At 38.7% G+C, this 25,132-nt stretch overlaps 1 protein-coding gene across 5 annotated transcripts in view; it reads right to left on the bottom strand.

Moving 5' to 3' along the window:
- nrxn2b (neurexin 2b) overlaps positions 1-24,638 on the bottom strand; it is an 815,055-nt gene extending 790,417 nt beyond the window's left edge. For all 5 annotated transcript variants that reach the window (XM_041985417.1, XM_041985422.1, XM_041985421.1 and 2 more), the window contains exon 1: positions 24,458-24,638. The gene's annotated coding sequence lies outside the window, so the exon portion shown is untranslated. The remainder of the gene's footprint in view (positions 1-24,457) is intronic.
- Between the last annotated feature and the right edge of the window lie 494 nt (positions 24,639-25,132).

The following is a 25,132-nucleotide window of genomic DNA, read 5'->3' as shown; positions in this document are numbered from 1 at the left end:
CATACCGATGGGCAGAAGCTCTGTGGAAGACAGCCTCGACCCTGAGACATCCCTTCTCTGTAAACAAGAAAATATCATATTTCCTGCCTACAGGCTAGAATCCAAGAATACTGTGTTCTGCTCATTCTCAGACACATATCCTTAGTCACACACAGACAAAAATATGACGACATTTATTACTGAACGTCACGACACACAGAATCCCCCTGGGAGCATTAAAGTGGTACAGACCACGACACAGAAATACAGCTGCAGAAACACACACCTGAACAAGAAAATCCAGAGTTCAGGAAAGTAAGCGATGAAGCATACATCCTGCACTGACTGACCTTTTTAATCCAGCACTGTTGGGCATTCCTTATTCCATATGTCACTTGTACAGTCATGACATTACTGATGAGCAACCATGGCCAAGCCAAAAGGTTTAAAGCACTGAAAATGTTGTTCAGTCTCTTAACTCTAAATACATTCACACTCCCACATAAGATTTTACACTTGATCCAACCCAAGAAGTAGGTCTGTCACAGTGATTATGTCACATTATGACCAGAAGGGATGTGTGCGGCACAGGAGGTACAACAACTAAAGAAACCCAAAAGGTTGGTCGCTAAGTACGTATGTATGCCAACGTGTCCATGGGCAAGCTACCGAACCCTTTTATTTATCGGTATATGTGTGAGCGTATATATATATATATAGTGTGTGTGTGTGTGTGTGTGAGATTGGAATATTTAGTCAATGTATTAAATAAGAATTTTTTTCATAAATGCACATGGATCTGATTTGTGCTTTGAATAGTCAACAATCGCAAACAAGCTACATAAATTAATTGAAGTAATTATCACATATATGAGGGCGTTTGCTATTATTATAATAACCACAGTAGCTTTAGTAACAAATTACCACATCTCTATTACCAAATTAAGTAAATTACATAATGTTCCACACATAATTATAGCACACCAGCGGCATTTTAACTTCACCAGATATTTTTTAGTTATATGTTTGTTTATATTTGCATTTATCCGTTTTTGTTGCACATCATTGCACAAGAAGCAGCAAAAAGCCTTCATATTTCACATTCACATCCATGTCAGCTGCCATCACATTCTTAGCAATTTCTACTTTAAAATTGGCTTGTCTGTATTCTCATCACTACAAAGATGTTTCAGTGCAAGTTTCCCCACCCATCAGTATACAGACGCTTTGTACACTGTGTGGAGAGACTATCACTGGTGAAACTACCCTGACGCAACATTAACACAAAGCTAAACAAGCTAAAGTTAATGTTATAACTTGAGCTATGGGTGTTTTGCAAATTTAAAGAAGACACAAATGTCATGTCGGTGTTGCTATTTAGAGAAGTAAATGTGTTATTAATCTGAGATTGAAATGAACAAATGACCAAAAAAGTGTTAAAAAAAAACTTGTTTTTCTTTTTCTTCTAATTCATGTCATAGAAACCAGATGGCACAGTCGGCTACTGAGTTTAGCCAATAACAAATTAATAGAGAAGTCATTTCACCTAGGTGGTAATGATTTCTGAAATAATGTATTACCCTTACAGTTTATATTATAGTCAACTAAATCTACTGTAGATTTAGTTTTAAGGAACTCTGCTGTAGAGACTTCAAGGGATAAGTTCGCAATCTATGGAATTTGCTCTTTCCAGGGCCTCCTGGGATTAACTGGACTAGAATCTGGATAACTCAGAAGTGGCCATCACCTCAGGCTGTATGTAGTGCTTCCTAAGCCTTTTGTGTGTTTGTGTGTGTGTGTATTAGGATGAAGCTCATTACCTTGCTACTGCCCTGGGCATCAAAGTAACATCCACATGAATATCAAGACTGAAGGTTTCCCAGCTGAGCAATCAATCCGGACTTCCCTGGAGATGATCCGAATTAATCTCTTCAGCCTTGAGCAGTTTCACTGGCTGATCAGTGTACACTCAAAGCACATATGTTCAGATAATAAAACCCTCTTTACTGCCACTTTTCCCCATAAAGATAAGAATTAAACTTTTAAATCACATGACTGACAACCCACATATTTACTGCTGCACTTAAAGCATGAAAAGAGTTCTTTTCAAAGCGACACTTCTACAAGTAAAAGCTACTCTGGAAAAATGGCAGCTTATTTCAGGCTAGTGCAGGTGACTGCCGATGTTTTCTCAGACAGATGACTGACTGATATGCCTGCCTTCACAAACACGGCAACCACAACAACTACCTGACGCAGCCTTAAAACCAACCAGTTCAAAAACAAGTCAGACATCTGGAACTGGAACTGGAAAACACATGGGAATCATCTGTGTAAATTCTAATTTATAACCAAAAAATAGAATTAATATGTACAATAAACTTGACATAACAAAGCAAGAGAATTTGTGCTTGGACATTTATTTTTCCCCTATAAAACGATAATTTGCAGATGATTTGATGCAGTGGGAATTTGGCAACAATATTTGACAGAGGATAACTTATTTACTTTCAAGTAATGTAGTTGATTTATGTTTTTGTGACAGAAAAAGCATTTTTCAGACAAAAGTTTGCAGTTACTAACATCAGAAATCACTCCTAGAAATGTCTCATAACTTTGTGAAAGTGATTAAAGTCATAAATGCTGGTTCATCCTAAGTAAAGAGTTATTTATCAAAAAATATCAGGGACTATTTGCTTTTATTAAGTTAGCTTTATGCTTTGCGTAAGATAATCGCTTTAGTTGTTATAAACAGTATATTTCCAAAAATCCTCAATACGTAAATGGGGACAAAAAGGTTGTTTTTTGTTTGGAATTTTTAAGGTCTCATTTAGATGTGCCATCATTTTTTCCAGTCTTTGCCCACATGCCCCCAATCAAAAATCTTCTAGATCTCTTTATTTATCTATCTAGATCTGTTAAGTACTCAACTCTTCGTGTAACCCACTCTCTTGTAACCCAAACTCAGTCTGCCAGCACTCCAATTAGCCTCAAGTGAGAACACCTGTGTTAACATCTGCCGCATTTACTTGTTTTTGCCCCACGCTTTCGAAATGTTATAAAGAAAAATTCTATTAATTAGGATGTTACAAAGCATTGTCCTTAGATAGATAGATAGATAGATAGATAGATAGATAGATAGATAGATAGATAGATAGATAGATAGATAGATAGATATCACTTTCCCTGATACAGTGAAGACAGAACTGATATAAGATAAATAAATATAACTATTACTCTGGATATGTGACACCAGTTATGTTGTATTTAACAGAAATATCACTTTTTAATGTTCATAAAACAAAAATGTAGAATTTAAATTGATCATTACTGACCAAACTGATGTGACATGAATTTATAGCTTGTATTGTGCCATCCCTTAAACAGGGTTTAGATAATTTTGGAACAAAACTGCAGCTTCCTCTAAAAATAATGCATTAATACTAATCATTATATACAATATCTAGCTGTCATCATAAAAGTTTTATCTTAAAATGGCAGTACCCAGTTAATGTGTCTAGCTTGTTTACACCATAGGTTTAATTAGAGAAGTAAGCTGCTCTGTAATTATATTGAAATTATAACGATTTATTTACCAAGGTCACTGAGCCAGTTACCATGGTAACACCGAAGTGAACTTCCTCGCTGATAGCATCAACATAAAGAAACTCAGAGTTTCGACCTGTCCCCTCCCATCTGAAGCAGCAGGCAGACATGGGTTGTCCAGTGATTTAGAAGCTGAATTAATACAAAAAGATTTATGTGGGGAGAAGATTTTTCAGCACTCGAACAAGCGTGTTGTCATTTCCTGATCAATATCAAAAAGTTTTGGAGTCACTCAGATTCTACGACTGTACATATGAAACATCACACACCGTGAAGATGTTACGACATCATACTTCCATGTTTCTTTTGAGTTGCCATGGTTGTGAAGTCGGATCTTCCACTAGTGAGCGATGCTCAGAGTTTATTCCCACCAGCTGACGTCACTTTCTGACACCATTTGGCAGCGTTAATGCTTCACGGTAAAGTTGTTTCCAACCATCCAACAGACCCTAAACACTCACATACAGTCTTTCTTTAAAAGCTTGTGCAATTTTTATAGCTGTTGTGCTCAACTTCATTCTTCTTCTGTTTTTTTTTCCCTCTCTCATTCTCTTCTTCTTTTCTGGTTTGTTTCTTTCGCTGGTCAGCTATTCTGCTCAGCACTGCCCCCGCGATTTCCAGTGGTATTGCTGCATCTTCTGCATTAAGCGATGGATACCAGAGTTCCCCAAAAACCGACCAAATTATGTGCGTAACCAAAGCAGGAGATGGACGGAACTGTGTGTCCGTCTGTGTATCCATCTCCTGCATGGAATAAAAAATGGGCCTTTAGTCCCCAGTGGGACTGAACCTGCAGAACACTAACATTTTGTTCTATCCACCAATATTTTAACCCACATGCTACAATTGTATTAAAGTTAAATATTCAGTAGACCAATGGATTCAAACAACTAAAAGCTTTCAGATATGATAGCATTTTTTTGTATCTGATGGCAGGGTTTTCCAAAAGTCTGGACATTTAAAAAAGAAACAACAATGTCCAAACCTTGTCCTGTACCTTACTGGCTTTCGGTCTCCAGCTGCTTCCCTTGCATTGGCTCCTGCAGCAAGGCAACTATTCCATTTGAAAATAAGGTGAATGCCTCTAAATGCATGCAGGATCCCAAAAAAACAGCTAAGACTCATTTGAATGGTTTTAGATGTTTTCCCAGTATGAGCCTAGACATTTAAATGACAGTCCAAAAGAAAACCCAGATTTCTGATGTCTTCTACTTTCTCAGTTCCTCGTTGTGCAATTAAGACTGTAAAATCATCACACGTGTGTGATTGTAAAGTGCATAGGAACTGTTTTCTAAAATCTTTTTGAGATTTTTGTTACAATTTTATATATAAAAAAAAATACATTCTCTGAATAAATCAAAGTCTTTCTTTCAAGATATAGTATCCTTAGACTTTGGAAGAAGTCTGTCCATAATTATGATTTCCATGCTTTTATCCATCATGTCAATTTCATCATGTAAATGGAAGCACCACACACTTATTTTCTTTTTTTAGTACAAAGTGGAAAGGAAAAGGACTAAGCTCTGTGTAAGGAGAGGAGTAGCAGTAAAGAGTATTGGATTTAATAGCAGTTCACACGTTTAAACACGTGTCACCGACGTCCTCATCACCTTCATAGGAACCAGGGCAAGAAAAAAGATGACCTAAAGCACTGAAGCGCAATGTCCTGCAGCATATTCATGATTTAGTCTCCTTATTCTCAGCTCTGTTCTGCTCTTGCTTTCTCTTCCTCCTGGCTTCAGCATGAATGAAACGATGAGTGATCACTTCCTTCTAACGTTGCCATATTCTGCCCCCCTCTTATTGACTTAAAGTCTCTCTCCTCCATCTCCCTAAGGGGCCTCTGACCTCTCTTTTCTCCTCTCATAGGAAGTAGTGATAGATACAGTCTCCTCTCTCCGCCACATCACTTTCAAAACTTCGCACCCACACCCTGCAGCTCATCATCCTTCTCTCTCTGCAGATCCTTCCCTCTGGGTTTAAGGGTTGCCTGTTTGATGCAGCGCGGTCCATGCTAATGAAAGATTGGACAGCTTGGGAGCTTTATACTCAGAGGGAAAGTAGATAAGAGAGAAAGTAAACTTAAAAACCTTTTAGCTTTTTAGCATTGTTTATTTTGCTGGATTCTTTAGAAGTTCCCTAAATTCTAGCAGGGAGTTTTGTAACCATCCAATTTCTGAACTTCATAAACAAGTGCATTAACCATCCTAAAGCCTCAGTAAATTCATGCAGGGAGTGGAAAACAGGGGTAACAACTAACTGACAGGCAATTTTAACCAGTGTCAAACTGAAGGTTGCACTGTGCACCTTCACTGAACTTAATTTCCTCGGTCCATGTAAGTCTCTTTTTCTGTCTCTTATTGTGTGTTGCAAAAGGAACATTTTTCTCTCCCATTTGTCCTCCCATTTACAGAATCACTCCCCCCTCACTCCTCCTCTTCCACCTCCTTCCGTCATTTCCATTACCTTGCCCTATTCTTTCCTCATTCCTTTTTTATTGTTATCGCTTCTCTTTCACCTTTACTTAATTTCTCCACTTTGTCAACTTGTCTCTCATTCTCCCTGACCTAACATCCGAGCTCGAGCCAACACTCTCAACAAGCTGGTTGTGCTTCCTGACTGATTTCACAGAGTGTAGCCACACCTTAGCTGTATCTCCAACTTCTGCATGGGTTGCTGCAGCATTGCAGTGGTGGTGAATTTCTATTCTCCTGTTTATAAAGGCATTCACAGTGGATGATTATTTCTCAGGATGCAGCACTGCATTGTGATATTGTTGTGCAAAAATCTGTGAAACGTACATGGAGTGTCTTATTAAAAAGAGAGAAAAAAATGCTGAATTTCCCAACTTCAAATGAGTTTTCCAAAAAAAAAAAAAAATAACATTACTTTAGAAAAAAGAGTGGAATTTTCAAGCTAAGTTTATGGCTTGCAAGATCAGCAATAAAAAAATAAAAAAAATGTCTGAAGAATCATTTAAAAATATAATTAGTCTGTGAAGTCGTAGGTTCAAAACCTGAGGTCCCGCAATTTGGTGAACAGATGCCAAACTGTGAGACCTTACCTGAATTGTCTGTACTAATTATGCATGATTTTCAAATGTTGTCTTAAAAGGAGGACTCTAAGTCGTACCACCAATGCGTTATCAATGACCAGGGGTGCATTCCTTCTCCAACACACCTAAATCTAATGGCTAAATTCCTTCATCTGCACGTCATTCAGCTCTGCAGAGGCCAAATGAGCCATTCATTTGATTAGGCGTGTAAATAAAGATTGCAGGATTGTAGATCTCTGAGACAGGACTTGGGAACCCCTGCCACAGACTCTAACATATCATTTAAAATCATGTTAAATGGATACAGTCATTCATCTCAAGGCAAATCACATCATCACTGCCAGAAATGCAGCTAGAATATAACCCTGATTTTTTCACATATGCTCATATGAAATACTGTTTCCCCAACTGGTCACTAGCAGACAAGACTACCACATATATGAAACTGTTTTCAAACAAGCCTTAAAATAGTTGGATAGTTGGATTCTTCCATCATTGTCCCATATTTCAGAAATACAACAGGTTAAGTTTTGAAAATTGCCTCTTCTATTCATAAGACCTCACATGGACTTGCTCATACATCCATGGGTGAGTTCATTATGTTAGTGGGAAAGTAACCAGACACATAACTGAGTAATACCTCATAGACATCATAGACTTTTATTGCACTGTGATTTGTTATTATTATTATGCAGTGTTTTGATGGTGTTTTATTTCTCTTCTTTGTTGTTTGCATCTGATCTGCATGGAACTCCAGGTGTAAAGAAGCCTTTTGGTTAATTCTGGCATATTTATTGATATGTTTATTAAGGTGCATTTTCCATTTTAAACAAGTAAAAAAAGATTCTGCTTCTCTTTATCAGAACTGGCCCTTGCAGAGATAATGGTCATACATTGTACTATATTATAGAGATTTAGAGTTAAGCATCATTCAAAGGATATTTTTGTTAATCTTGATTTTCTTTTTTCTTTTTTTTTTTCAGGCAAGCCTGAAACTTTTTTTCATTTATGCAATGTGACATTGTTTTTTTTAATCACCAGCAACACATGCAGTGATATTTACACATCTTAATAAATCTTCCAATAGACCTTGAGCAACGCTCCTGTTATTATGGGTATACTATTTTCAAACAGAGGCCTAAAACATAGGCAAAGAGCTTAAAGGATTAGTAAAGCAATGACACTGAAGGTAGATTACGCCTGTGCAAACATGAATGCTACTTTAAATGGTCCTATCCTTTGCATGAGTCACATTTTCTCACCTAGCTGTCTTTTTTGTTGTGGGTGTCAACCTTAGCAGCTGTGTCATGTCACATGCCATCTGTAGGCATGGGAAAGGCATCACTGACAAGATCAGCATCTGCTAATGGTACCGTACCCTTGGTCACAGGCGATATAACAAAAAATCATTTTGGCTTTAAATTGTAAACACATATTAATTTGCATATGCATTCAAAGGAATGTGAACTATTGCTAAAATGAGCATTGCATGCTGTTATTTTGTGCAAATTTAAGCCTTTATAATGAAAACTTAAATATTCATACATATCCACACACAGACACATACTTCTGTGCCTACTGCGTACACTGAGCACAATTGCTGGCCCATGATGCTCCATAAATCATTACAGTATTTCCTTTCCTGAAAAACTTCCAACGTTGCACATGCCATCAGACAAAATTTATGCACTTCAAAAGAGCTTACATAGATATTCTTCAGCTACCCTAAGTGCACTAAAAGGTTTGGGCTTTGCACTCCCTGACCTCATCACTACATTTACACCATGGCCTTACATAAAAAAACAGCAGCCAAAACATCAAAGGGCTCCAGTCAGCAGTTCTTGCCCTAGGCTTTCCTTATGTTAGAATCCAGTTTGGCCGATTAAAACAGAGAAACAAATAAAGTTATCAGTGCAGGATTTAATGCATAACTGATGTAAGGAAGGGCAGGGAAATGTGGTGTGAATGAGTGAATAAAGAGAGAAGGATGTCCTACACAGTCTTCACGAGAAGGTCTAAGAGCCGTAAATCAGACATAATCACAACAGTCTTATCCCACAAGGGCCGCAAGTCCTTCCCACTGGCTTCATGAATCAATAATTAATACAAAAAAACAGTAGATTAAGCTACTACTAGTCCATCACGTTCCTACACTCGCCCACAAACACACGCACACACACAACCTACGCATTGTATTCAGAAACGCAGTCTGAATGGGTCATTTCATGGCTGTTTACCTCCTGAGACCTGTCATTAATTTCTGCAAAAACAATGAGTAACACACAAACACTGTTAGGAAGGTAAACAAAAACAGACTCAGGCGCTGAATAGAGAGATAATAAGTTAGTTAACACACACCTTAATCCATCATAAAAAGAAAGAACAGCAGTCCCTCTGCAGGAGATGTCCTGGGAGATCTACTAACGACATATTTACAGGATGCATAGTTTCTGGTACACACAGCTGCATTCATACACACAGAAGTTGGAACCTGTGATGGGAAGTTTGTGGAACAAGGTGCTGAAAGAACAGTTACTACAGTAACAAACTGAACATAGCGGCGCAACAAACAGCGGGCCAGCAGCGGGAGCTATCCAAGGTGCTGAAACCATCTTCCTCTCAGATATAATTGGCTTTTTTCGAGCAAAGATACTATTACAATCGAGGCAAGAAGGCTGAGGAAAGAAATTGTCCAGGGTAAAGAACCTTCATCAAGGCTCACATCTCTGCATCAGATTTCCACAAACAGAGAAAGCCGCAGTGACTGTTTACCTGTACGCTAACAATGTGTCTGATGTACTTGAAGCTGTGAATTTAATTGAATATTCATACTGTACCCCTTAAGCTCCATTCACCAGCCAGTTTATCAGGGCTACCTTGTTAGTACCAGGCTGGACCCCCTTTTTCCTTTAGAACTGCCTTAATTTATGGTATTATAGCCTACGTTCACAACACAGCTCAGTTCAGACTTTTTGCCCATATGTAACTCATTTTGAACTTTTTAATGACAATTTGAATGGCACAAATCTGATTTGTTTTTTAATCTGACCCAGGCCAATTTTATATGTGGTCCTAGATTGGATACATAACTGAACTATGTCTAAGCAACCTCAGTCTGAACAGTCATGCTGCATTTGCAATTGCATGGCAATATTTCATTCATCATTTGTGCATAATTTTGTTGGTTCAAACCATGCAAGTGCTTCCAAATTGATACACAAACAAATGAAGCATCCATATTTACTTCCGTAAAAACTATGCACTGCTTGACATCGGGCTTTCCTCTGTGCATGCATGTCACTTCGTGGCCACATAATGTTTACACTTAAGTGTGATGAAGGTAGCATTAAAATGCATTAAAATGACCACGTACAAAAAAAATAAATGAATAAAAATTGGATTTGAGCATTAAACTGTAGATGTGAACTGTAGAAAGCAGAGATGATCTGAGCTTTGTGACATGGTGCATTATCCTGCTGGAAGTAGCCATCAGAAGATGCTACACTGTGGTCATAAAGGGATGGACATGGTCAGCAACAATACTCAAGTAGACTGTTTTGTTTACCAAGAAAATATTCACCACACCATTACTCCACCAGCAGTCTGAAGCATTACTACAAGGCAGGATGGATCCATGCTTTCACATTGTTTCCACCAAACTCTGAGCATCTGAATGTAGCAGCTGAACTGGAGAGAGGCCATGCAATGTTTTTTCCAATCTACTATTCAAGATTCAAGATTAACTTCATTGTCCCAGCAGGGGAGATTTGTCTTGGGGCTTTCACCACAGCTGCAGCCACAGTTCTGGCAAATTCTAACATAGAGACATACTAAAACTTAATCACACAAAGCATAGCAACAGACAAATATAATACAATAAAATGAATACATTACACATGTAACTGGGATAAAAACACAAGAAACAGTCATTAATATCAGGATAGTTCTCTGTTATTGGCATTGAGTTGCTGCCATTTGACTGGCTGATTAGATATTTGTGTTAACAAGTAACTGAACAGGTGGTCCTGATAAAATGACCGGTTAAAGAAATGAATTTGGTAACAAAACTACAGATATCAGGCTCACCTTTGTTTAAGTGACACAAAACACCAGTCTCTGTTTGTTGACACACACTGTCTGTATAAACAGTGCAGATTAAAATTCCAAATTCCTCAAACCAACAGGCCATAACAGCTGCATCCAGCCTGTTATGGCCTGTCTAGCCCTGATTTCTGATTTAGAATTTTGGTTGGTGAAGCTTACAAACACAGATCTACATTTGGTGTGAGGTAAAAAATAAAGACAATGCAAGAGTGGAAAATTACAGTTGCATTATAGAAACAGCAGGCTACTAATCATTTTGCTGGCTCAATTACTAAACCACTCTTCAAGGCATTCAAATATGTAATTAAAATTTTAAAATATCCATTAGACAAAGGCACATTTCACATTTCATGTCAGTTTGGACAAGAAAAACACTGCAGAAGTAAAAAGAAAACAGCTTCTCCTGCATGACTGAAAGACTACTTGTAGTCAAGCACAGATGGTGAGCATGCATAAATCAAAAACTTCAAATAGAACAGAATTATTAACACAATAACACACTTTACTTTCTATTAATACTGCACTGTGTATTGATTCTGTAAGGAGATTTCTATTTAAAAGTTGGTTTCATGTTCTCCCAAGCTGCAATGATGAAATATGAGTGCAACAGTTTACACTGGACCAATCGATGATGGGAGTTTTGTAGCTCAATTAATAGTCTAAATCTAATCAATTATTGATATCCATGCTCAAACAGCTTCAATCCCTTACTTGTTAGGCATAATTTTCACAACTAGAGAGAACAAATGGACTAAAATGCATAAAGCATTGACTTCGGTCTAAAGCAGAAATGTTTCAATCCTGACCTTGCCCATCTGCAGTACATAAGTGCCAAATTATGCAGCATAAGTAACCAGCATGACATACTACAGTTCAAACTCAGACATCTGTATTTTACTAGAAAGCCACTGCTGATCTCAGGGTTAGCAGACACACCAAATAATTTAGCGTTCAGAGACCAGCAGCAGGTATGCGTGTGGGCAGGGAGCTCTCCGTGGTGCTGAATTGACAGTCGCTCTCAGCATAGTGGCAGCCCTCTGAGCTGTCTATGAAATATGTAGTGAAATGTAGCAATGGACTGTGTGCACAAAGCATGTCCTTTTTGGGGGGTCATTGACACCTTGTGACATATTCTACAGTTCTTGCACCTGATTTTTCCAGTTCAGTTGCACAGCTAACTGGAGAGGCAGTAGGTGGTAATGCCCTGTGGAATGTGCCACAAGCTTTCAATGACATCAAGGAAGGTCGCTGATGTTACCACTTACTGGATATATGAACCTCCTGGGCTCAAACTGGCTTTATATTCTAGATTGCATAAAAATTCGAGCAGTTATTTTGAAAAGTTTCTACATTTTTAACTATCCATATTGTCTTTTTCTAGACAAATATTTACCAGCAAAAGAAACTGCTTTTGCTACTTAGTCTGCAGTAATTTAAGTATGTAGTAATGGCCTGTTATGCCTTACATTTTAATCTACTTTTACCAGCCACTTTATCTGGTCTATCTTGCTAGTACCAAGTTGGACCCCTTTTTCCTTTAGAACTACCTTAATTCCTGGTGTCATAGATTCAACAAGGTGTTGGAAACATTCCACAGACGTTTTGCTCTATATTGACATGACAGCTTCACACAGTTGCTGCAGATTTGTCGGCTTCATCCATGATAAGAACCTCCCATTCCACCACATCCCAAAGCTGCTCTGCTGGATTGAGATCTGGTGACTGTGGAGGCTGTTGGAGTCCAATGAACTCATTGTCATGTTCTACTGGAGAGCTATGGAGCCGATATGAGCTTTGTGACATTGGTGCTTGTTTGACTTCCTGTTGCCTTTCTATCATCTCCAACCAGTCTACCCATTCTCCTCTGACCTCTGACATCAACAAGACATTTTCGTCCAGACAACTGTGTGTGAAAATCCCAAATAAACCACTCTGCTTTCAAAGTAACTTAAAACCCATTTCTTCACCATTTTAATGCCTCTACATGTCTAAACATGCTGAGTTGCTTCCATGTGATTGGCTGATTACCAGTTCATGTTAAACAGCAATTGTACAGATATACTGAAAAGATTGGCCAGTTAGTATTTACATATTTATGCTGAGCCTAACTTTGTTACATACTCTATAAATTCTGATATAAAAATATATTTATATATATATATATATATATATATATTGCTTCACAGCCTTAAATTAATTATTACAATTCAATGTCAACATTTCAGAAATCAGAAATCCCAAAGATTTTTATAAATCTATTTTATTTTTTTTTAGCTGCAAAAATGTTTCTGAAAGAGTTTTTTTTTTCTTTCTTTCTGTTTTTTTCAAATATAATCAACAGGAGACCAGTTATGCCTTTAGTATTATTGATTTAAAGTAAACTGGGAGGGAGCTGACAGAGACTAAGACATAAATGTTGAGGAAGAAAACAAAAGACTTGCTCTTCACACTGACTTGCTCTGAGCCACACAGGTGTGACTAAGTCTTATAGATTCCGGGCTGATGGCACAGCAGGGTTAGTGAGGAAATAGTGGGTAACTAGAGCAAAGTGCATGGCTTGCAGATAGTGAAATCCTTGGAGGATATGGCTTGGCAAGAGAGTTAGCTTTCTCAATCAATAATACTCAGAAGAAGTTAGATAGGGATTTGGAGGGGCTGTGTTTTTGGGAAACCTACGAGGTCTACTGAGTTCCTATCACATTTCTCTGTATTTCTTTTTTCTCTGGTTTGTCCATTTTCTTTCTCTCTCTCTCTTGTTATCTCTGAATTTTGGTCAACCTAGAAGCAATTCCCTAAGATGATAGGGGCCTTTTATCTTAATGAAGCTGCATTACCGATCTGTATTTCTGATTGAATTGTGTTGCATTTGCACCTAAAAAATACTTTATCGATCTCAAAGGAAATTTGGGAACTAGATCTAGAATTTTAAATAAGTCGAACAATGCATCCACCATTTCATTAAAAGGCAAACAAAGCTATGTGGCTAAAGAGGAGTGGAAATCTGCTCTGTCAACATATCCACTGATCCGCCATCTGTGACACACAGTTCCTGTCCCAAACACTCCACAGCTTGTTGTACACCAGGGGCCATGTCAGCTAACAGGGTTATCCCAGGGACTCGCTGAGGAGTGGGAGGCCAGTGTCACGATACATGCCAGTCCTCAAACACATGAGCCAAATGCTGTGTCACACCAGCATGGACAAGAGGGGATGCACAGATGAATGTCGGACTGCTCCATTTGGAAAAGGGAGAGATAGACAGAGACTTGGAGAGCTGTAAGTGCTAAACCCTCACAGTTAGCAGCATTGAAGGGAACAGTGGCTCTGATCCCAAAACAATCAGATCTGAGGTTTATCTCATTCCTGGGCTGAGTTCGGAGAGGCTACAGTTTCAGGCAATGGAACCGTGAAGCACCACAAAAAATAATAAACTCTTAAGAATGAAAATATGTGAAGAAAAATAAATATATGTAAAAAATAAACACAAAAAAGAAGGAAATTATTTTTGAATATGTTGAACGTGTTGAGTTTTTTCCATCCAAATGAATCTCTTTTGTATATTTTAGATCAATTCTAGTTTTAATCATTTAGTTTTGCAGTTTTTAATGCTCTTTTTCCATTTTACAAAAGTTAAAATGATTTATGTAGAAGGACGATGCTTTATTTTATATGCTGCCATCTGTTCTCTTATATAGGAATACTTGTGATTAAAATTAATTGTAAAATTAATCAGAATATGAGATGAAATGGATGAATTGAAGCAAAACAAAATTAGAACTTTTTTTTTAATACACACATTAGAAAAACATGAGCAGATTTAATCATTTCAATGCAAATAAATAGATAAAACACATTCAAGAAAACCATAAATATAAATAGTAATACATAAGCATATTTATAATTGTTTTTTTATGTTTGAATAGTTATCTATATCTATAATTATGTGTATTTCTCTTTATTCTTGCATTATCCTTATTTATTTCTTCATTGATTTCTATATTTTAATTCAGGATTTATTTTTATGTTTCCTAATTCATTCTTTTCTTCTTCTGTTTTGTTGTTTTATTCTTTAACAGATTTGTCCTTTTTCTTGGAACTCCTGTCCTCTTATGTTGGGAATTTATCCAGGGTTATATTTTCTGATGCATAAAATCATTTTTAACTCAGCATCTTATGTCAGCGCTGTGAATTTACACTGATTTAAAAGCTTTAAACTTTGACACATTAATGAAGCCCAGAGCTTTGTAATATATTGTTTGTTTTCCTCACAAATATTACAGTGTCGTCTGACCAAACTACCAGCACTGCAACCTCTTTAAAGCCATGAGCAGAAAATCCAGTATTACATAGTAAATTAAACTATATAATAGCAAATAATGCACTATGTTGACACTTGAAGATCTTTTACTAATGGACACATATCATAATGTTTAACTCGTTAGCTTTAAAACTGTTTATTTCCCACAAACCTGCCACTGACATTGTCAGCAACACTGGTAAAATATAAAGCCAAGAAACAGGTAAAACAACACAGAAGTTAAAGATATTGTCACATTGAGAACAGCTGCTAAAAAATGCAAACTTTCCCCATATTTATCTCAAGAATCTTAATTAGCATGACAGCATGAATTAGCTCAGCTTCCCTCTAAATCATACACAGTGTGAGGTCTTTTACTGAAGGAGATAGGAAAGAATGAATTCCTCAACATTTAGAGAGTTTAACTGATTCTTAGCATGACTCTCGCTTAAGATACTTTTTACCTAGAAACTTTCTGAGCTAAAACGACGGTGTGTCAGGGTTTACTGATGTCCAGCAAGCAAAACAAAGATTAAGAATGTATCACTCATTTTTTTCCTCATTTCTGCCACCCAATAAAATCAAACGCATTAATAATTTAATCAGTCTTCATTTTGTTTGTTCTATTACTTCACAGTTAACACAAGGCAGCTATGTCTCTTTTTAGAAGCATTTTAGGAGGGATTTAATTAAACTCCACATTAAAATGTGCAAAAATGATATTTTAGTCAATTATTTCTATCTTTTAATAAAACCAACTGGTCTGATATTATACATTGTTGGAGAGCTTGATTTGTCACCTTTACAATGAGGTGTAACTTCTAAGAATCAGGTTTCTCTGGAATGAGCAGCACAGCTAAATGTATGTGTAGCGCCTTCAAAACGTGCAAAAACCTGCTCCAATGTTGTACTGTTTTGAAATTTAAGTTCTGCCAGGTGTGTGATAGTCTAAGTTACCTGACTGGTACCTAAATGATTTAAAAATCCGAATAAGAGTCTGGAGCCAGTGGTGATTCCATATCTAAAGAATCTGAGAACTAACTTCATCCTTTGGGAAAACAACATTCTATGGAGCCAGGATCATAACAGGAATTTGGGAGTGGAGAAGATGAAATGACCTGCTGTTGAGTCCAGACCTCAACCCAACACTTAGTGGATCAACTTGGATATGCTGTGTGTGCCTGAGTGGCCGACATAACCATGATGGCTGACCTTCAACAACTCCTGGTTAAGGAGCGGGATGTCATCCCACAGTGAAATGCAACCAGACTGGCACATTGCTGTAACTGCATATGGGTCTTCCCCATGCTACCCTGACAGTGTAAAATGATATGTAAAAATGGCCAATGTGTGTTGTTGACAGCAGCAGCAAACCAGATGACGTTCCATGACCTGGACATGATCCAAAGCAGTGAAAAGAGAAAACAGTCTGCCCTGCTTCAGAGCAGTTAGTCAGCAAGTCTCACTGAAGCTATCTGCATAGATGGCTGGACTGAAACAGCTGGACTGAGACGGAGGGAGGGGAGGATGCTCTGTGACAGAGCTCTTCCTCACTCCACTCATTCCTACTCCTCCCCCTCCTTTCTTCTTCCCATCATCCTGACACATTTAGACTTCATCTCTCTGCTTTCCTCTCCAAAACTGGGAAAGTGGCATTCAGAGTGGCAGATTGTGACACAGGCACCATTTGCCCCTGACAAATAGGAAAATGAGGGTGTCAAAAAGCCCAAAAAGTCACATCATCGCCAAAGAAAAGTCTCTTTCAGTGCAGAAAAATGTACAACTCAAGAAAATCATTGCTTGAATGAAAACTACATAACTTAGGAAGGATAATGGAACTAAATGTGATAGAACTTGAATGCAAAATTCATTCTTGGGTTTCTCCTTTTGAATCTCAAAATGGTGTCGCAGTCATCACTCAGTGGTGCTTCTCTAGTCCTGCCTCATTACAGCAGAGAGAATAGCGGGTAATTGTTTGACCCTGCCTGCTCAGCCTACGTCCTTTGCTGCTGAGAGCTCTATGGGGAAGAAGATGGTTGCTATTCCTCAGCTCTGCTCTGTCTGCAAACACAGTGCGGTGACAACAGAAGTCTGATGAAGGAAAGCTGCACAAACCGAAATCAAGCCGCGGCAGATGCACCTCCTTTTAAAAACAACCATTGTGTAGAGCCAAACGCCTTTCCCTCTCTGCAATGAGGTGGCCATCGCGACTTGCAGGAGTAATCATCTGCTGGAGTGAAGCGTGGCCGTGGTCGCAGCAGTAGACAGTACCTCAGCATCGTGACCCTCATCAAGCTCCTGAGTACCCCCTGTCGCTCAGTTCATTCATCCCACTCGTAGGGGGACAATCCAGATCCAATTTCAGTCGCTTATGGAGCGCGAGCAACAAGTGCACTCTGGGACTGAAAACAGCCACATTTCAAAGTTGAGATGGAGGTGAATATTGGTTTTTGGGAGGAATTACTCAAGTTTAGAAGCCCTCTGAAAACACAGTATAGCCCTGGTCTCTCTGGGATTGTTGAGATGATAGAGAAATCTGATTGGTTCTTCAGTAGGTATATAAAATATGTGGCAAATGTTTTGTACTGACTTGTGTTTTTTAAATTTTGTTTTATAAACTTGTGTTTTCTCACTTGTATTTTTTCATTATATTTTCAGGCTTGTTTTTCCAAGTATTTTCAGATTTGTATCTTTTGCCTTTTAACATTTACTTGCATTTTCAAACTTGTATTGTCAGACTTGCAGAAGCAATCCATCCATTCATTTTCTATACTGCATTATTAAAACTTAGGTCCCTATCCTAGCTCCATAGAAAACAGCTCGGGGGAGCGATAAACTGGCAGTCATGACTTGACTGGAAGCAGCACTTCTACTTTTTTCAAGCTGCTCTGCTGAGATTCAATGAAAGAGGTGGGAGGAGGAGTTAAAAGAAAAAGAAAACATCTGAGGAAGCTCTCTGGAATGAATGACTGACTCAGTTCAAGTCAGAGTGTGGTACAAAGTATGACTATATTTAATCTAATTAGCTAAGATGCATTCCCTAAAATGAAAGTCTGGGATTTTAGGTGGAATAATGTGCATATTTGTACATAAGACCAAGCCAGAGTGGTCAGTGGATAGTAATGTCCAGAACTTGCATTAGAAAGTAAATACTATTGTCTTCTCAGACATGCAAGTGTTATGCAAACAAATTGCCAGATTATGCACAACTAGAAATAGTGTGGATGAGTGATATCCCACATCATAAGGATTAGTTACTAACACCCCCACTTCAATTATGAGCATAAAACTCTTATGTGGGTTTTTGTATGTGTGTGTGTGTGTCCCATATCCTTGTTATGCAACCTGCTTCATTTTGAAATCCATTTCACAGCTAACTGCATGTGAACATATGGATGGGAACAGTGTAGCTGTTCAGGTATAACAAAATAAGTCCTGAACAATTTGGTCTAAGAGGCAAAAGGGCCTACAAAAGAGGGATTCTGTAGGTAAACGTGATGCATCATCAGCAGCAGCACGGTTACATCAGCTTATTTTGCCTGGAACGTGTCCTTCCTATGGTAGAGGTAGATGTGATATTTTTAAATGGGACATATAGCAGCTGTCTTTGTGCGGGAGTAATTCAGGTTAACCAGCTCCCCAGCAGGTGCTAAACTTGTCCACACACCTGAAACCCTAATTGGTCCTGAAAAACTCTCATGTCAAGGGTTTTTGCAGGTCTAGACTGGGTGACCCCTAAGGGATGTAGCATATAGAGATGAGGCCAGTGAAGCAAAAAGAGGCTTGTCTAGTCTGGTTTTATTTGTCCTTTATTAACACAACAATTCAGTTCAGGAGACTCCAGCTAAGCCATGCTGCTGCTCATATTGCCCCAGCTTGTTAAAAACTAGCAATATGGTAATGCAAATATTTCATATTAAGCTCTCACTGGAGGCTACATTGAACATTCATTGACACTGCCTGCCTTTATTTTGGTGGTAGTAGTGATGGTGGTGAGAGAAGGCAACAACAAAAAATCCTCATTCAAGATTCAATTGCACTTGCAAGCTTGACCAAATGAATTCATGAGGCAATCTTTGTGGAAGACAGTAGAGTATGTGGCACAGATCCAGATTTTCAAGTCTCACAACTCCTTTTCAGTTAGAAAGACCAAAGGAAAGTTCTTAAAAACCGCATAGAGCTTTGAACTTAAATGGTGCCATCGCACAACAATTTTTTTGCCTTTTTTTTCCTCTGCAAAAGATGCACTAGCTTTGACATACTTAATAATAAATGTCCTGCCAGACTAACTAATATTAGTCTCAATCTAGAAACTGATATCCTGCCACCGAGACCACACAGGGGGAAGAGTGTAACATGATATGATCAATAGGCCATAGTTCCCTTTTCTCTCTTTGTGCTTCCCCTTCCTTTCCCTCACCAACTGTTTCATGCAGTAGAGACCTGCATCACTTCATCTCTTTGTCTCTCTTTTTACTTCTTTTAGGCTTGGCACAGCTTCATCGCAACCTCAACACAGCTTCACCACAGCTAGAAAGAAAAGAGGGAGATCTTTTTTTTCTTTACTGCTGATGAAGGAGTCTGCTTGTTTGATACAGTAAGCCCCCTCAGCTCCTTTAACCTCTTCTCTCTCCCACTCTGGGGGTGAAAGCACAGAAAGATGGATGAGGGCCAGGCAGTAGACAGTAGTGAGTGAGTTAATGAGGCAGATTGCTCTGTTTACTATGCAAAGTATTACAAAAAAAAAAAAAAAAAAAAAAAAAAAAATATATATATATATATATATATATATATATATATATATATATATATTGATTATTTTCTATTGCATTTTGCCCTTTTTGTCTCTTTGGAGTTAAACTAAAGAGGCAAGGCCATGGGCGAACTAGGACAAAATATCAACTCTGGCACTTTGGTCCAGACCGGCCCATAGCAATGATGCACGCCACGCATCTTTGAGCTCCCTTAAATGTGAACGTAAACCACGCAACTTCTTAAAACCACTAAAGCCATCCAGTTAGTTAGTGGAAATCTGTGAGAGAAAATGCAATAAATATGTCCAAATAGTTTGATTTGCTATAATCCAGCAGTGGTGAATATTAGAGCAGAAGTAACCCTACTTTGTGCTTGAGGCAGAAAGAAAATATAACAGACATGAGAAATGATGGATGTGTTTTCATCACTTCATCATAACTGTGGTACAGAACCAAGACGAGCTTGAAGTATCTGATTGGCTCAGCCAGTTCATCAGTCAGTCAGTTAAGAATGGACGTGTTTTATGGGCCGGTGGTCAGGAAAAGAGAGTTCTGTGCTAACTGTTTAGATGAATGCATTACTGAGGCACCGGAACCCCAGGGAAAAGGGATGGTGAGTAGAAATTTGGGTAAACCGGTTCAGTGTTGGGCCTTGTTTACACGACATTTCCATGCATTCGTGGAATGCATGGAAATCGTGGGAAGCTGGAAACTATCCCCGCAATTAGCAGGCAAGAGGCAGGATACGCCCTGGACAGGTCACCAGTCCATGGCAGGGCCATGTTTTCACGCAAAAGCCAAATTTTTCCCTTTGCGTTTTTTAAAAAAGTTCCAATAATATAACAGCGGAGTGAAAACTACTTCCATGCAGACTGAAAACGCAAATAGGACTGGAAACAATGTAATGTGCATGCCAGGTCTGTACTGGGCGAAGAACTTTGCAGCGACACACCCAACGTGTCCACGACATCCTCATCAGACTTGAAGACACAACAAGCAGATGTGTAGAGGTGTGTTGGTTATCAGCCTTTCCCAAACTGGGGGTTCCAAGATCATTTCAAGGGATCACCAGATCATTGTAAAGGAAAAAGAAGAGTCTACATTCATCAAATAAATTTGGGATTTTTATGAGGGCTGTCAAAATGAATGCGTTAATGCAAAGAGATTAATCTGTAATATTAACACGTTCATTTGTTAACACATTAATGAGTAACAAAATCATTACTTATGCCATATTAAAAATCGTAATTTTGCGTTATCTCGGCAGGAGAACTGATTTAGGACATGTAGGTAGTTTGTTACAGCAATGAACCAAATACACCAAAAACTACTTTATCTTCCTTATTCATGAAGTTTCTGACTGTTTTCAAGCCATAAATTTTGAATTTCTTATCATTTGGTGTCCAGAAACAAAGTTATTACGGATGCTATTTTAAAAATCCAAATCTGGCATTATCTCTGCGAGAGAAGCAGATTTTTGGTATAAGGATGCGTTGAGGCTGCTCACATAATCCACCAAAAAGCCAGTTTATCCTCCTTATTTCTAAAGACTCTGACAGTTTTCCAGTCTTGCATTTAGATGATGTGACATATCACAGCTCATGAACACAAACGTGCATATGTTGGGGGTTGTGACTCAAAAGTTTGGGAACCACTGATCTAACACATGTAATCTCTGTGTCTTTGCTGGTGCCATAAACCTTACGTTAAAAAGCAGGTTTTCTTTTAAGAGACCAAAATAATAATTAGTTAAAAGATTCAGCAGCACAAACAGGACATTGTAGTCCGCCATTGTTGTTTAATTGTGCTGTTTGTGGGTATAAACAAGACCTGAGTGCACAAATGCAAGATGACATGACAGATGTCAAAAGATTCCAGTTTGTGTTTAAGATTCACTTTCACTCTGCAGCTCGTTGTCAAATCTTTGCACCTTTTTCCACCCAAAACTCTGTTACTGTGTAAACGAGAAGCCAAAACTTTTACTGTGTTAGCATTGTCGTGTAAATGTGGCCTTAGTTGGGTCACCGATCTACTGAGTTTTATGTACCACTCAGACCAATAAATAAGCTGTGTTGGCCCACAACAAACATGCAGAGTGGTGTGTGGAAGGCACCAACTTGGTTGTCTATAAGAGGAAAATGTCAGCTGCTCAACACATTGAACAACGAATAGATCTTCTACCTCATAGGTGTAAACTCAGAGCTGCTTTGAGGGCTGCCTTTTGGCTGAATACACTTATCGTGAGAGTGAATATCTCACCTTAATTATATACCAGTAAGGACCCAACATCAAATCCACAAATGACTGTCCACATATTTCCCTGTAAACAAACACTACAGACGCGTTGACAATAAATCCTACATCTGAAAAAGGTTGTTTCCCAGCCACAAACAAATGGCATGCTGATTGTGTCGACCCAGAATGATGGCATTTGAGTTGAAAAGCAACAGATTTGTATTCAGGAAAGTTGGAGGAAACCTCATGTTGAGATGAGCAAAAGCTTTTTTTTTTCTTTTCCTTTTTGCACTCAGTGAATAAAAATGTATTCAAATTGAGATGAAATTTGCAATTATTATAACCCATCTCAACCAACAAAAGCAATGTCAAGCACCTTTTTCTGATGGCTGCACTGAAAGCGCCAAGAACAAATGTAGAATCAAACTTACTGGATGAGTCCATTTTATGTCTGCTCAGTTCATTTTACAGTGATTGGGAGAGGCTGTTTATGTTTTCCTGAATCCAACATCAAGCTGAAGACTCAGAAGATGGCAGTCGTTTTTTTTCTCTCTTTTTTATGTTTTTCATCCTAAAATGCCAGAAAGACCTACTGGTACTATCAATCATTACCTGACGGTGAGTATTGAAAAAGACAGGATAATTAAACATCCAGTTATTAGGTGTCTGTTTAGGCCTTCTGTCATGACTTTTATGAGTCTGCTCCTGACCTTAGAGAGTATAAACAGAAAATGAGTCACTTCTCCTGATTTCTAGATCAGGACTTCATGTGCATTAAAAGTAAAATAATAATAATAAATAAATAAAAACAGACAGAAAGAAAGGTGGCTCAATATGTGCAACACCGTTTTGTGTTTTCTCTGAGCTCCTCAAGATTAATTTCAGGTCAGTCACCCAGAGCTTCTTCTGCACCCCTCTGTTGAACACCGCATTACACTAAGCTCAATTTGTCACTGATATTTTTTAGCAAGGTCATAAATATTCAGTACAATTCAATACAAAATGTCTCACAATAATGCAAGCATAGAAAACTGGGACAGGCTTTAAGCATGCAAACGCTGTAAATAATGCCTGTGATCTTCATATTTATTCTGAGAACGGCAAAAAGAGCGACACAGTCCTCGTGTGGTGTCCTTCCTATCCGCCACTGCGCCGCCGAACCAGACAAACCTGAGCTCAGTTCAACAACTGCTCATACAGCTGACCACTCTCCAGACCCGCATCTCATAACCAGGGATTTTCCCCACACACATCTGTAGTGCTTGTTAATTATCATATGCTTTGGGGTATTATGTGTAGAGACACCGTTACGCACTCAGTGGGCGTTTGGCGGCGGCGCGGTGGCGCAGCGGTCGCGTGTACACGCTGAATACTCAGCGCAACACAGAGTCCCAAACATCTACGCACTTGGAAAGGTGACTTTATTACTTATCGAGCTGATTACATTTATTATAGTACAGAAACACTTCCAAGACTGCTTCCCCCTCCATTTCTTTTCTGCGAGAGAGAGTCCGGTCACAGCCAGTCTGCTGAATATAATGCAGCTGTTAAAGTATACCCTCCGGTGGCCTAATTTGGCGTGCCACAAACATTTCATTGTGTCATTTAAAAGATAACTTCATAATTGTAAGCAATGGATAAATAATAAACCCTCAAGTGGATGGTGCCAAATATCAAGGAATCGATTCCCAAGTGAGCTTGGCATAGCAGAATATTTCTATTTTAAAAAATATAGTAGTGAAGAAGTGGAGGTGTGTGTGTGTGTGTGTGTGTACAATAATCACCATCATAATGACCAACTGATCTCACAGCGCGTCTCAACAGCTACAAAGAAAGGTGTGTGATATGTTCCACACCAGAGCTCTTCTGGATTAAAAACGATTCCTCGGGCTGATTGTCGGAACCTGTAAGAATAACCCGCACGAGTCGTCTGGACATTGCGTAAACAGATCTCTAGATATAGAGCAGAGAAACAGACTTTCTCTGTAACATCTGAGGGATTCTTATTTTTATTTCTCTTGTTTTTTTTATTTATTTTGTTTTTATTATTATTTAAAATGTCCTGAATTCCTCAACTCTACCACGCGTGGCTTCAAAAACATGCATGTGCACAAATTCCTCTCAGCGATTTTAGCGTGTCTGATCTAAGAGGGATGGAAAAAAATTTAACAAACATAAGACTTCATATCCTGCTCAGTTTCCAAAATCTCCTCCAGATATTGACCCATTACGCACCATTTGCTTCTGGTTCCTTCACACCAGAACAATGCAAGCATTTTAGAGTATGTTTAATTATTTATTTATTCCTGAAAGCATCTGTTATGATTTGGAGAGAATATACAGAACGGGACTGTTCCTAACAGAAGGAAAGGGAAAAGAAAAAGAAAAAGCGTTCAGTCATCACAGTAAAAAAGAAAAAGTCCTTACTGGTATTTTGCGGCAATCCCGTTCTCCAGACTAGAGGGAGATTTTGTAAATATCCTTGGTTATAGCCTGGAAATAGTTCACGCTTAGATGCTTGAATTTCTTTTTATCCAGAGCGTAGAGGAGACCAGCTTTTCTTCCCCCCTTCTCTCCTTCAAGACAGATGTGAACGGTCTTGCCCGAGTCGCTCCACCTGCATCCCTGCTGCCAAGCGCGCGACGAAGCCGGAAACGGGACTTTAAATTATCTTTTCTTTTTCAAATTAAAACCCAGGGTAATATACCCAGAGCTTATGCTTTTGTTATGAAAGTTCCGTTGCCCTTTAACATGTGCGTTTTCTATTGACGCACCTCCACCTGCATCTAGTGGAAGAGGAGTCACAGCGGCATCAGCAGCCGCGCATCGCACTGAAGAGGCCGCCCACAGAGGCACGCCCCACTACAGCTGGAGAGGGCTTCTTCACCCCGCAGGGGGGACGGGAGTGTGAAACGAGATGGGCAAAAAAATAAATAAATAAATAATAAAAAGAAAAAAACCCAATAGCCTACCTCCCAACCCATGCATTGGTAGGTTATAAAAAGCGAAGAATTTCGAGATAGAATCTTCACAAATGACGATAGATGACACCATGGCTATGAGTGGCCTTTTCTTCAAGATGTTGTTTGGGGGCCCCTCTAG

This window comes from Melanotaenia boesemani, chromosome 5 (genome assembly GCF_017639745.1).
Source record: "Melanotaenia boesemani isolate fMelBoe1 chromosome 5, fMelBoe1.pri, whole genome shotgun sequence".
NCBI lineage: Eukaryota > Metazoa > Chordata > Actinopteri > Atheriniformes > Melanotaeniidae > Melanotaenia > Melanotaenia boesemani.
The sequence above is the reverse complement of the archived record's forward strand: the minus strand, read 5'-3'. Positions and strand labels throughout refer to the sequence as shown.